Source organism: Triturus cristatus, chromosome 11 (genome assembly GCF_964204655.1).
Source record: "Triturus cristatus chromosome 11, aTriCri1.1, whole genome shotgun sequence".
In the NCBI taxonomy this organism is placed as follows: Eukaryota; Metazoa; Chordata; class Amphibia; order Caudata; family Salamandridae; genus Triturus; species Triturus cristatus.
In genome coordinates this window covers 590,676,840-590,690,086 of record NC_140594.1, presented here as the reverse complement: position 1 = coordinate 590,690,086, position 13,247 = coordinate 590,676,840, and the positions used below count along the sequence as shown (strand labels likewise).

The 13,247-nt window shown below is 44.6% G+C and overlaps 1 long non-coding RNA gene across 1 annotated transcript in view; it reads right to left on the bottom strand.

The window, feature by feature from the left end:
• Positions 1 to 226: 226 nt before the first annotated feature.
• The window catches only part of LOC146785138 (uncharacterized), a 356,473-nt gene continuing 343,452 nt past the window's right edge, over positions 227 to 13,247 (bottom strand). The window contains exon 3 of the long non-coding RNA XR_014970921.1: positions 227 to 1,120. This is a non-coding gene — a long non-coding RNA (uncharacterized LOC146785138). The remainder of the gene's footprint in view (positions 1,121 to 13,247) is intronic.

Below are 13,247 nucleotides of genomic sequence, written 5' to 3'. Positions count from 1 at the left end.
TGAGTTAAATTTTCAATGTTGTTAATTTTTTCATAGTCAACATCTCCAGTATATATTTCTAACCTATACATCAACTTTCCTTCCACATGGTTGATGGACCAATGAGTTAGTTGAAGAGTTGATGGCAATGATATGACACATCTAACTTATTTTATCAGTTTATTTGAATAAACCACAGACTCTCGGTAAGATTAATAAAGTTTTATCTTAATATTTGTTCTTAATTCTATAATGTTCATATGCAAAGTGGTACATATACAAACAATGAATTATTCAAAGGAGAGAAGTCATCGTTAAATGCAACATAAAGCACATCCTTTTCTCACATCAACATGTACCGTAACCATTTAATGGAGGGGATAGATTAAGAGACAAAAGTTTCAGCAAATATTATGCAAGAAGCAATATTATGACAGAGTGGATAGGTGAAGAGACAAAAGTTTCAAAATAATACATTTGCATGTACGATTATACAAACCTAGTAGGACTGTAGGAAAACCACCCCCCTGGCCTAGGGAATGGTGAGGGTCCCCTGAGATAGGATCAGGGAACAAAGTAGATAGGACCCGAGACCGGTTTAAGGACAGGAACAGCTAGACCTCTCTGCAAACTGACGATCGGCGAAACATCCACCCTTCTTCTCTTCCTCCCTGCAAGTCTAAACCACACCCCTAAAGGCACCTCAATTATACCCTAAAATCTCCATATCCATCCCACGTAAATTGCAACGACTCACATATTCTAACAGCTGATTGGCCGTCTTAGTTGGTGGTTCTATCACCCTACGGTGACTTCACCCCAAACATTAGACATTTCTTTATCATAATTTCCGTTCCCACAGGTTTTCAAGTTCTTTCTTCATACTACATTCAAATGATACAATTTGATAAAGTTAATTCAATATTTGAGCATCTTCTGCGGAAGAGACAGCCGATTCCATGGTCGACCATGTTCTTTGGCAAACTGACAAACATTCCGGGACTCATGTCCTTCAACTCGGGCACTCTTGCTGCTGTGCACAGCATGTCTGTTTTGCTTCTGTCAGTTCTGTTGCGCTTCTAATCTCTTCTCCCTCCCACTCGGAAAGACTTTAACCAAGATGGGGCTCGCGTCCAGCATACTACAGTAGATACAAATAAACATTTATTAATTATATGACAATGTAGTTTTCACTGTGTACCCCCCTCCCGTGTACTATTCCCAGTTAACATTACCCAGCATAAGCTTCAAGCGGGAAAGCGGCATTAATTAGTTTTCTGAAGCAAAATGCAACATGCAACTACGAATTGCGCATGCGGCCTAAACATGTATTTTCCTCTTATCTTTCAAGCTCACCAAGTTATAGGTTTTAGTCCTTTATATATTATTTCACATTAGTGCAGATATGTGCAAAGCTTTTTCCTGCGTGTGTGTTGTTGTAAATAAGTAATGCTCCCAAGGTGCAAGTCAGAAGAAGTAAATACTTTAATAGGAGCGCAGAGACAGCGTTGACAATCCCACAGAAGTCAGCTTACAACTGGCATTTCCACAGACCATAGCAACCCTGGAACTATAAAAAAACCTTGCATTTAAAGCAACAGGACACAACAGAACACTTGTTCTGTAATCTAATAACCTAAGATTACAACACATCCTCCTTCCTTTATCTTGTTTACATATAATATCAAATAAAATATAATAATAGAACCATTGCATTATACACATAAAAACAAACTTAGTGATGATAGTAAAATAAATAAAGCTAATAGATAAGCGTTGTAAAACGAGTAAAGCGTTTTAGGAGTCCTCCAAGACTTGTTCTTGTAAATATCTAAGAAGACATCTTAATTCTCAAGATCAAGGACACTTTTAAAAGTCACAACAAACATAATCTTGTAGGTATCTAGGAGGACATCTTGATCATTGAGGTCTAGTTCTATTAGTGATATTGTCCCCACAATCATTTGGAAATATATCAGAACATCCTCCACTCGCTTCATTATCACTCATGAGAAAATGAGGAATGAAGTCCTCTTCCACTTCGCTCCTATCATTCTCATCATGTAATTTACTTTTTTTGTAAAGTGCTACTCTTCTGAGATTCCAATGTTCACCATTATAAAGTGTTACATGTCAATTATGAACCATCTTCACTTTATATGGACCACGAAATTTGGTAAACCCAGCACCAACGCGACCAGGTTTAACTTTGACCCAATCGTTAGGTTTTATGTTTACTCGACGTGTAAGGACTTCGTTGTCTCCTCCCTTATCACAATTAAGATTGGCCAAACCAATCCTACCCTTCAACCATGCTGGAACTAATTTAGTGCCAGCAGGGCGTCCTCTCATGACCATGAACAGTATTTTCCCTGAAACAGTATTTTCTGTTGTGCGGTAGGCCCATACCAATTCGTCTACCATCCTTTGTATGTCACCTCTGCTTGTTATAGCCATTTGGATCACCCCCTTTATCATACGATTTGCCCTCTCAACAATGCCATTTCCCTGTGGATTATATAAAGATGTCCTTGTATGTAGAATCCCACAAGACCTCAAGAATGTGGTCATTTCAGTAGAAATCAGTTGAGTGCCATTATCTGTGATCAATTTAACAGGATAACCTTCTTCCCTAAAAATCTCTGATAAAACCGTAATAGTACTTTTGGTAGTAATCTCGCTAACAAATTTCACAATCAACCATTTTGACGTGACATCAACCATGACTACAATAAACTTTAAATTACAATTGATATTAGAGAAAGGGCCAATGAAGTCCAAACAAATAGTGTGCCAATGTAAACCAGGATCAGTGATTTTACCAATATCTGATTGGTTACCCACTTTCAATCTTTTTTCGCCTTCCAAGCACTCAGCACACTGCTCTTCCCATTCAGAAACTTGTTGATCCATCGTGGGCCACCAAAAATGGTCCCTTAGTCTTTTGTTTGTCAGGGATTGACCCATATGACCCTCATGGGCAAGTTTAAATAAAGCAAACCTAAGATCTTGTGATAGGTATTACTTTATCCTCTTTCATAATGATGTTACCTTCATTATCAGAGATAGATAAATCTTCAAGGACTTTTACAAAAGGTCTTACACTAATGGGAAGAGTGTTTTCTCTCCTATCATCAATATTACAGGAGTAAATAGGTTAGTGACAAGACCATGGAAGGCAATACTGTCATACCACCACCTGTGTTTTTACAGGAACTGGGTGATCCCCCTATTGAATGGGATGAATGGATAGAGATCTTTGAGAACTATATCGTAGCATTAGACGGTAAAGATTGCAATGCTGAAAGGAAAAAAGCATTACTTTTAAGTACCTTAGGGAAAGAAGGACAACATGCATTCAGATTCTTACCTGTAGGTACGGATAACGAAGGAAGGGTAATAGCAAATGTTTATAATGAAGCGAAGGAAGGACTAAGAAAACAGTACGCAAAAGAGATAAACATAGTGATGTGCAGGCACAAGTTTTATACACAACCCCAAAGATGTGACCAAACTATAGATCAGTTTGTTACACGACTACGTGAATTGTCTCTTAAATGTCAATTTGGGGCGATGAGGGAGGAAATGATCAGAGATCAACTCATAGTACAATGCCGCAATAAGAAAATGAGGATTGATAAGAAAATGCAAGAAAGACTTTGGGCTGCAAAAAAAACCCACGTTAAGTAATGCAATTGACATAGCTAAAGTAGTTGAACAGTCAGAAGCATGTATGAAGAAACGTGGAGAAGTGTGGCTCAGTGGAGAAGTGTGGCTCAATGATTAGAGCGGCAGACCCTGATGCAGAGGTCTAGCCCGGGACCAGGGTTCAATTCCCCGCCTCGGCGGGTCTTGGGCTCAAAAATTCCACAGACCTGATAATTCTCGCCTCGGTGCCTATTCCAATCGTGGAGTCCCACTCTGCAACTCTGGGCAATAGCTTGCTTAATCTCCACAACGGCCCCCACAACGCTAAGTATGCCTGGCCTCCACCTTGGGGGTGCCCAGGAGTGGACGCCTCACAGGGAAAGCCAGGATGGGTTCCACAGCGGTATTCATACAAGCGCCTTGAGACCCTTGCGGGTGAGTAGTGCGCTATACAAGTATCAAGTATATGAAGGAGATGGAGAAAAAAGAGAGTTCTACAGGTACAACAAGTGTAGTCCAGGAAGAAGTTGCAGCAATAAGTAATAACAAGAACAATGAGATAGGTGGGAAGAAGGAATTACCTTTTAGTAAGACTGGTAATAATTTTGAAGTAAATTCAGAACACAATAAGACGCAGGAAAGATGTGGGAGTACATATCATACAGCTGAATATAAAAGATGTTATGCCCTAGATAAAGAATTTAAAAAGTGCGGGCGCAAGGGGCATTTTTACAAAATGTGTAAATCTATCAATAGATCTAAAGTAGCAGTTGTACAAAATGCTTTAGATAATGTAGTGCCAACTTGTGAAGAAAAAGGAGTGAATAAAATATTGTGTGTAGAGGAGGACGGTTTAATAATGGCACCTGGGAGGAGGATGAGACCCAAAGCAATATTTCAAATATGTGGGAAAGACACAGAACCAATGGTAGATTCAGGTTCATTTTGGACTATTATTCCGCAGTCAATCTTTGAAAAAAACTGGATGGGTATAAAGTTACTCCCAAAGGATATTAATCCTGGAGGGTATCAAGGAGAAAAAGTAGATATCATTGGGTACATGATCTCTAACATATCCCTTTCAGGGCAGGAGTTGTAAGCTGACTTCTGTGGGATTGTCAACGCTGTCTCTGCGCTCCTAATAAAGTATTTACTCCTGTAATATTGATGATATGTATTACCTAATATTGGATATGAAGCAATTTATACTCTAATACAACCCTAACTATTACTTTGAATGTACTAAATATCCAAAGCTATTCAATATCTAAGGAATCAACTTGACACAGTAAAATAGGAATATTAATCAGAAAAAAAACAAAAAAAAATGTTCTTGTGTTCCTTTGCCAAATAATATAAATGTTTATATCTCCATATTTTGAAACGGTTGCAGCTTATATTGTTGCACTCAATCTTGGATTGGACAATGTTTCTTGAAAATGTTCCTTTTTGAATAAATGAAATTCTGCCTCGATTCTACCTAGATTCTTGAAAACCAATCTCCGGGAGCGTAGTCGATGTCCGTAACGCTAAGACCAGTCGATAAACAACCGATGTTTGTCAGTTCCTATGACAACCGATACTGACAAACAATATGGCCGCCGATGACGCATACACGTAAGGACGATGCGTGCTCACGTTGCTCTCGTAACAGTGCTCGTCTCGCTCGTCACGATCACATTCACCGGTCGTCTCGCTCGTCTGGACTGCGTCACGATGCTCTCACTTCTCATTACGTAGTATTCTGGAGTGAGAGAAAACGGTAGGATGCACGTTCTCTAGTTATAGTTTAAATATTGACTCGCGCATACATTTCAGTCAACTTCTCCGTAAATCAATTTCTTGAAGTTTTAAAGTATAATACTTGTTAAATACCTTGTTCGTTGTGTTCTCCCACCATCATGAAATTTTCCTTGCCTTCTTCTTTTTTTTTTTTAACTACTCCAAGCGCGGTTGAGTACACAACTTCCCGATGAACACGATGACCTTGTGAGCTAAATTTTCAGTCCCAGTTCCTTCTCTTTGAAGTAGTACACGTTTTCACCTTTTTCTTCAGTAGTTTCTTACTTGCTGCTTCCTACTTTTCATTTCTTGCACGCATATTGGGGTTCTTCTATGCCAACAGAACCAAATGTTCACTCTGCGCTCCTCCTTTTTTTAATGCCTTCTTCTCTTCTATTATCCCAAGATCGTCGCGTCTGTTGTAAATAAGTAATGCTCCCAAGGTGCAAGTCAGAAGAAGTAAATACTTTATTAGGAGCGCAGAGACAGCGTTGACAATCCCACAGAAGTCAGCTTACAACTGGCATTTCCACAGACCATAGCAACCCTGGAACTATAAAAGAACCTTGCATTTAAAGCAACAGGACACAACAGAACACTTGTTCTGTAATCTAATAACCTGAGATTACAACATGTGTGTATAAAGTGCATGGTAATTTCTATTTCTAGTTACTGTGAGTACGTATTATGGGGGTGTTGCTCCGAGCAGGTTTCGTTTCTGTGAAATCCTGCATCATCACGGGCACCTTTCTTGCTTCCTTGATTCAATATGGTTTCCCCTATCCTTAGTTTATTGTATTAATTATTAGATGTTGTGAATCTTTTCCATGCATGGGGAGAAGAGTCAAAACCATTTGTCTAGTCATCAAATCCTACTCCTTATTTTCTGCATAGCTGCCACAGAAATTCTTATATGCGCCTTGCTGTTGAGGACCAATATTGTATGCCGCTTTGGTCTTCCTTTGATAATCTTGTACTTTCGTTGTATGTTCTTGAGATTGATTTCTATTAGTCTGGCTTTCAGTTTGTAACAAACTTGTTAACTTCAAGTTACTGACTCAGACTTTTATTGTGTGGTTGTAATGGTCACACTGTACCTTAAGATTTAAATTGTACCCATACCCATACCGCCAAGACAAAGCACCAGGCAAAAGATTGATTCATGACTTCTGGAGCACACAGTAGAAATGTAGGGTGAAGTAAAACCAGTACGCTGTACACACTCCTGGGGCGGGCAGACTCCCAAATGCACCGTCTGTCACAAAAATGCCCCCACCAGACACCGCAGGCGCACACCATAGGCCAGAGTGCCTGGGACTTGGCCATTTGTCCATACCGGCAGATAGGCACTCCAGGAGCACATCCAGGCACAGCCCCTGTGCCGCAAAGCAGCTGCTGCAGTGCATCTTCCACAAGCCCAGCCACCAGGAAGATACATCCCTGCAACCCGGAACCACCCGGGAGGGATGGCGCACCAGCCGCAAAGGGCAGCCGGTAACATCGTTACCCCCGGCAAGCTCAGCAGGCCGGGAGGCACATGAAAACCCTGTTGAGGAGAGGCCAGCTTCCAGACACAGACCCCACAGAAGACCGCCACTCTCATCCAACAGGTGCAGCTCACAGGACACTCATCCCATTCTGTTGGCAGACAGATAAAAGAATAGGATGAATGCTGGTTAAGTACTGGTTAAGTACTTCCGGTGGGAGGGGGTGGGGTAGGGGCCCCAGCAGTCCTCAGCTCTTTTTTCTATCTGGGACCTAATTCCTTGCCTTCAACATGTAACTTTCTTCATAATTGTTTTCTCTCTTAGGTAGAACAATTGAATTTCTTTCTCAGGTGACACAATGTTCTTTCACATTAGAAGGAAAACACAACCTTCCTATCTCGCTCTAACAATTCAAGAGGAAGCGGTTTCCCTCTCAGTTAATAAACCTTCCCTTACAATGCAGGTCGTACAAGGTCTGCCCGAGTGACTGGAACTGTACAGTGGTAAATTGTAATTTAATGATTAACAGTGTGCTTTCTCTTTAGTACCATGATGTTCCCTCAGACTGCAATTCTACTAATATTTGCCTCACGCTAACAGTATAATTACAAAATTTAATTTTTAACCAATTGTTTTTTTCTTCACATAACACTGGTATCTCCTTCACAATGCATATTATGCTTCCCCTGTCTGTTTTACTTAGACAGATGAGTGTAACTTTAAGTTGGTGTACCTCACATTATCGGTTTTTCACTGCCTGAATATTTCACTCAAATCAATTAGTGGCAAGATGTTATTTCAAGTTCAAAAGTTATGATAACGTTTGCCTGATATTTTTTTCAAGAATGAAAATCCAGAGTGTAGGCACTGCCACGACTAGTCCACCCAGCTTCAAAATTACTCACTCTCTTCACTAGTGCCTAGCAACTCATTTTTTCACTATTGTTTCTCATTTTTATTACAGTGAAAAAATATAAAGTGAACACAAAACAGCCAGTGACATAAGAAAGTGAGATTTATTTTCGTGGCAGAGGCATTTAGCACACCTGGTGATCAGATTGAGGTAGGAAGTTACAGCCACTTATATAACCAACTATTACTGTTGTGGAAGAAAGTATTCAATTTGTGGAGTGTAAATGGTCAAACATAATATCGAAGGTTGGTGTAATTCCTGCACAGAAAGCTTAGCATGGAATTTTGGCCCGTTTTGTTTTACTCCCTCGGAGTGGAATTTGACCTGCCTGCTGCTCTGGAAAGGGGAAGTAAGCACTTCTGTCTGTTGAAGAACTAATAGGACCTGGCAGGAAATGTTGTGTGCACCGTGTACCTGCCATCTCCTCCTGCTAGGCAGGCCAGGAGCGGCCCGTCCCCTGCCAAAATGGGGAGACTGGCCAGAAGAGGGAGGTGGGGAGTAGGAAGGACTGGGGTGGGAAGGGATTGGGTACCAAAATATTATATATATATATATATATATATATATATATATATAATATATTTTGATTTTTGATAACATTACCCGAGAAGAAAGCAAAGCTCTCCACCTCCTTCAACAGAGAATGGATGTCATTATAAAACCGGCAGACAAAGGTGGTGCAGTGGTTGCCACAAAAGTAAGTGATTATATTGAGGAAGGAATGAGACAACTAATGGATACCAACACTTACAAACCTTTAGAAACTGATCACACAGAAGACTTGAACAAAGAAATTAAGATACAGGAGCTTAAACCTCATTGATGAAACAACAGGAGATATACATGTTCATCCCAAACCAAGACCTGGGAGATTTTATATGCTTCCCAAAATTCACAAAATGAACAATCCTGGCCGTCCCATCATCTCTGGCAATGACACAACCACTGAGAGACTATCTTTATTTGTCGACCTGCACCTCCAGCCCATTGTACAGGAACTTCCATCATTTGTTAAAGATACTAGTCACTTCTTTCAGATTATTGAGAAATTAAACCAAACCTACACATTTGATGATGATACTCTTCTGGCTACATTTGATGTTACATCATTATACACCAATATTCCACATGAGGATGGGCTTATGGCATTATCTGAAGCTCTTAATAAAAGAACTGTGAAAAAGCCATCAACAAATGTGCTTACCAACTTTGCAAGAGTTATCCTTAAATCCAAAAATGTTACATTCAATGGTAAACACTATCTGCAGATACAAGGGACTTCCATGGGCACTCGGATGGCTCCATCCTATGCAAATATCTTCATGGGCAAACTAGAGAACTGTATACTTGCTACTTCTAGCATCAAACCACTGGTATGGCTATGATACATTGATGACATATTTATAATATGGAATGCAGGAAGTAGAACATTGGAACAATTTACAGCTTATATCAACAATATCCATCCTGCCATCAAAGTTACCAGCCGCAATACTAAACAGAAGCCTCATCTCCCTTTTCTGGATGTGCTACTCACCATTCATGAACACAAAATTACAACTGATCTGTACCACAAGCCTACAGATGCTCATTTGTATCTAAACTGGACTTCATGTCACCCACACCACACTAAACTGAGCATCATCTACAGCCAAGCACTCAGAATAAGACGCATCTGCAGCAATGAGGAAACCTGTAAAGACCATCTACAGGAGCTTGCTACATTATTTAACCCGTTGTGTGCCCATGACGAGCTGGACTCGTCATGGAGCACAGTCGCGCTGTGCCCATGACGAGTCCAGCTCGTTATGAGGCATTCCCTGGGGAATCCCTCTGGTGCGGGCACCAGAGTGATTCCCTTTAATTAAAAATAGCCTCGGGAGCTGGGGAAGAGCTTCCCCAGCTCCCGAGGCCCCCCCCCCTTTCACTGTAATGACGATCGGCGCGCACGTCGCGCCGACGTCATTACAGTGAAAGTGAAACTGAAATGAGCCAAGAGGCTCATTTCAGTTTCACTTTCTACGTGCTCAGGGGGCTATCTCAGCCCCCTGAGCACGTAGAAAGACGGGAGAGGTATCGTTGGAAAGGATGGCGATCCCCAAGCAGGGATCCACCCACTAGACACCAGGGAGGGGGGAGCAGCCCCTTGGACAAGGGCCTTTGCTCCCCCCAACTAATGTTGGCACCATTTAGTCTTTTTGCCCCCCCTGGGGGGCAGAAGGGGGCATTAGCCCCCAATCTGCCCCCCCGGGGGGGTAAAAAGCCCACTAGACACCAGGGAGTTAAAAAAAAAGAAAAATAGGGGTGGGGGCTGCCCAAAATGGGCAGGCCCATGCCCCCACCCCCCAATTACTACATTCTTTCTGCCCCCCCGGGGGGCAGATGGGGCATTGGCCCCTAATCTGCCGCTTCGGGGGGGCAGAAAGCCCACTAAATACCAGGGATTCGTTTTTAGTTTTTTTTTAGGGTGGGGGTTGCCCGCAACGGGCACGCCAATGCCCCCACCCACCCGCCACTATTACAGCCTTTCTGCCCCCTCTGGGGGGCAGATGGGGCATCGGCCCCCAATCTGCCCCCCCGGGGGGGGGCAAAAAGCCCACTAGACACCAGGGAATTTAAAAAAAAAAAAATAGGGGTGGGGGCTGCCCAAAACGGGCAGGCCCATGCCCCCCCAATTATTACAGTCTTTCTGCCCCCCCGTGGGGCAGATGGGGCATTGGCCCCTAATCTGCCCCTTCGGTGGGGCAAAAGCCCACTAAACACGAGGGATTTATTTTTAGATTTTTTTTAGGGTGGGGGCTGCCCGAAAAAGGGCACGCCAATGCCCCCACCCACCCGCCATCATTACAGCCTTTCTACCCCCCCTGGGGGGCAGATGGGGCATTGGCCCCTAATCTGCCCCTTCGGGGGGGTGGAAAGCCCACTTGACGCCAGGGATTTTTTTCGCGCAATTTTCTTTAGGGTGATGGATTTTTTTTAGGGTGGGGGTTGCCCGCAACGGGCACGCCAATGCCCCCACCCACCCACCACCATTACAGCCTTTCTGCCCCCTCTGGGGGGCAGATGGGGCATCGGCCCCCAATCTGCCCCCCCCCGGGGGGTAAAAAGCCCACTAGACACCAGGGAATAAAAAAAATAAAATAGAGGTGGGGGCTGCCCAAAACGGGCAGGCCCATGCCCCCACCCCACCCCCCAATTACTACAGTCTTTCTGCCCCCCCGGGAGGCAGATGGGGCATTGGCCCCTAATCTGCCCCTTCGGGGGGGCAGAAAGCCCACTAAATACCAGGGATTAGTTTTTAGTTTTTTTTTTAGGATGGGGGCTGCCCGAAATGGGCATGCCAATGCCCCCACCCACCCGCCACCATTACAGCCTTTCTGTCCCCCCTGGGGGCAGACGGGGCATTGGCCCCCAATCTGCCCCCCTGGTGGGGCAAAAAGCCCATTAGACACCAGGGAATTAAAAAAAAAAAAACATAGGGGTGGGGGCTGCCCAAAACGGGCAGGCCCATGCCCCCCCAATTATTACAGTCTTTCTGCCCCCCCGTGGGGCAGATGGGGCATTGGCCCCTAATCTGCCCCTTCGGTGGGGCAAAAGCCCACTAAACACGAGGGATTTCTTTTAGATTTTTGTTAGGGTGGGGGCTGCCCGAAAAAGGGCACGCCAATGCCCCCACCCACCCGCCATCATTACAGCCTTTCTACCCCCCCTGGGGGGCAGATGGGGCATTGGCCCCTAATCTGCCCCTTCGGGGGGGCGGAAAGCCCACTTGACGCCAGGGATTTTTTTCGCGCAATTTTCTTTAGGGTGATGGATTTTATTTAGGGTGGAGGCTGCCCGAAATGGGCACGCCAATGCCCCCACCCCCCGCCACCATTACAGCCTTTCTGCCCCCCCCTGGGGGGCAGATGGGGCAGTAGCCCCCAATCTGCCCCCCCAGAGGGGCAGAAAGCCCACTATCCACCAGGTATTTTTTTGCGCAATTGTTTTTAGGTTGTGGGCTGCCCGAAACAAGCACGCTAATGCCCCCACCCTCCCCCCCCACAAAAATGACAGTCTTTCTGCCCCCCAGGAGGCAGATAGGAGCTGTAGCCCCCAATCTGGCCCCCCCTGGGGGGCGCAGAAAGCCCACTAGAAACCATGGATTTTTTTGTTTTATTAGTGTAGGGGTAGGGGCTCCCCAAAATGGGCATGACAATACCCCCACCCCACCCCCAGAGAAATTGCAGTCTTTCCGCCCCCCTGGGAGGGTAGTTGGCGGCAGCGGCCCCTGATCTGCCCCCTGGGGGGCAGAAAGCCCTCTAGGCGCCAGCGAGTACGCAGGCTTTTTTTATGCGTGGCAGTGGGGGCTGCCCAGAATGGTCATACCAATGCCCCCACCCCCACAAAAAATAGCCACAGTCTTTCTGCCCCTTTAGCGGCATATCAGGATGAAACCCCCTTCCCCGATTGCCCCCCCCAGGGCGGCAGAAAGCCCACTGGGCTCTGGCTTTTTTTTAGCAATGTGCATACCTGTGGATTTTGGGTCCTAGCGCAGTTGGCACGTAGGCAAACCTAGCAAACCTGTACATTTTTTAAAACTAGACACCAAGGGGAATCCAGGATGGGGTGACTTGACTGGCTCTCACCAGGTTCTGTTACCCAGAATCCATTGCAAACCTAAAAATGTGTCCAAAATAACAAATTTTCCTCACATTTCTGTGGTGGAAAGTTCTGGAATCTGCGTGGGTCCACAAAATTCCACCCACCCCGCGTTCCCCAAAGTCTTCCGAGAAAACTGGTACCTCACTTGCGTGGGTAGGCCTAGTGCCCGCGTCAGGCAAGGAGCCCAAAACCAATTGAGGAGATATCAAAATTAACTATCACAAAACAACCTGGTTTTGCAAAGGGGGTCCCATGAGTTTTTGGCACCGGGCTTGGCTGCTATCTAGGGAAACCTACCACACCCACACATTTCTGAAAACTAGACACCCGGGGGATTCCAGGGAGGTATGGCTTCCGTGGATCCTCCAACGTTTCCTTACCCAGAATACCCTACAAACCTCAAATTTAGCTGAAAAAATCACCTTTTTCACAAATTGTTGTGTGGGAAAGTTGTGGCATCACCGGGCTGACACAAATTTCCTACCACCCAGCGTTCCCCCGGGTCTCCCGATAAAAATGGTGCCTCACTCGTGTTGGAGGCCCAAGTACCCGCGACAGGCAAGGGCCCACAACGTAGTGAGGCGACATGAAAATTGCCTATCTCAAAACGACCTTGTTTTGCAAGGGGGGTCACTTGGGTTTTTGGCCCGATGCTCTGCGGCCACCTAAGGAAACCTACCAAACCCACACATTTCTGAAAACTAGATACCTGGGGATTCCAGGGAGGTATGGCTTGCTTGGATCCCCAACGTTTCCTTACCCAGAATGCCCTGCAAACCTCAAATTTAGCTGAA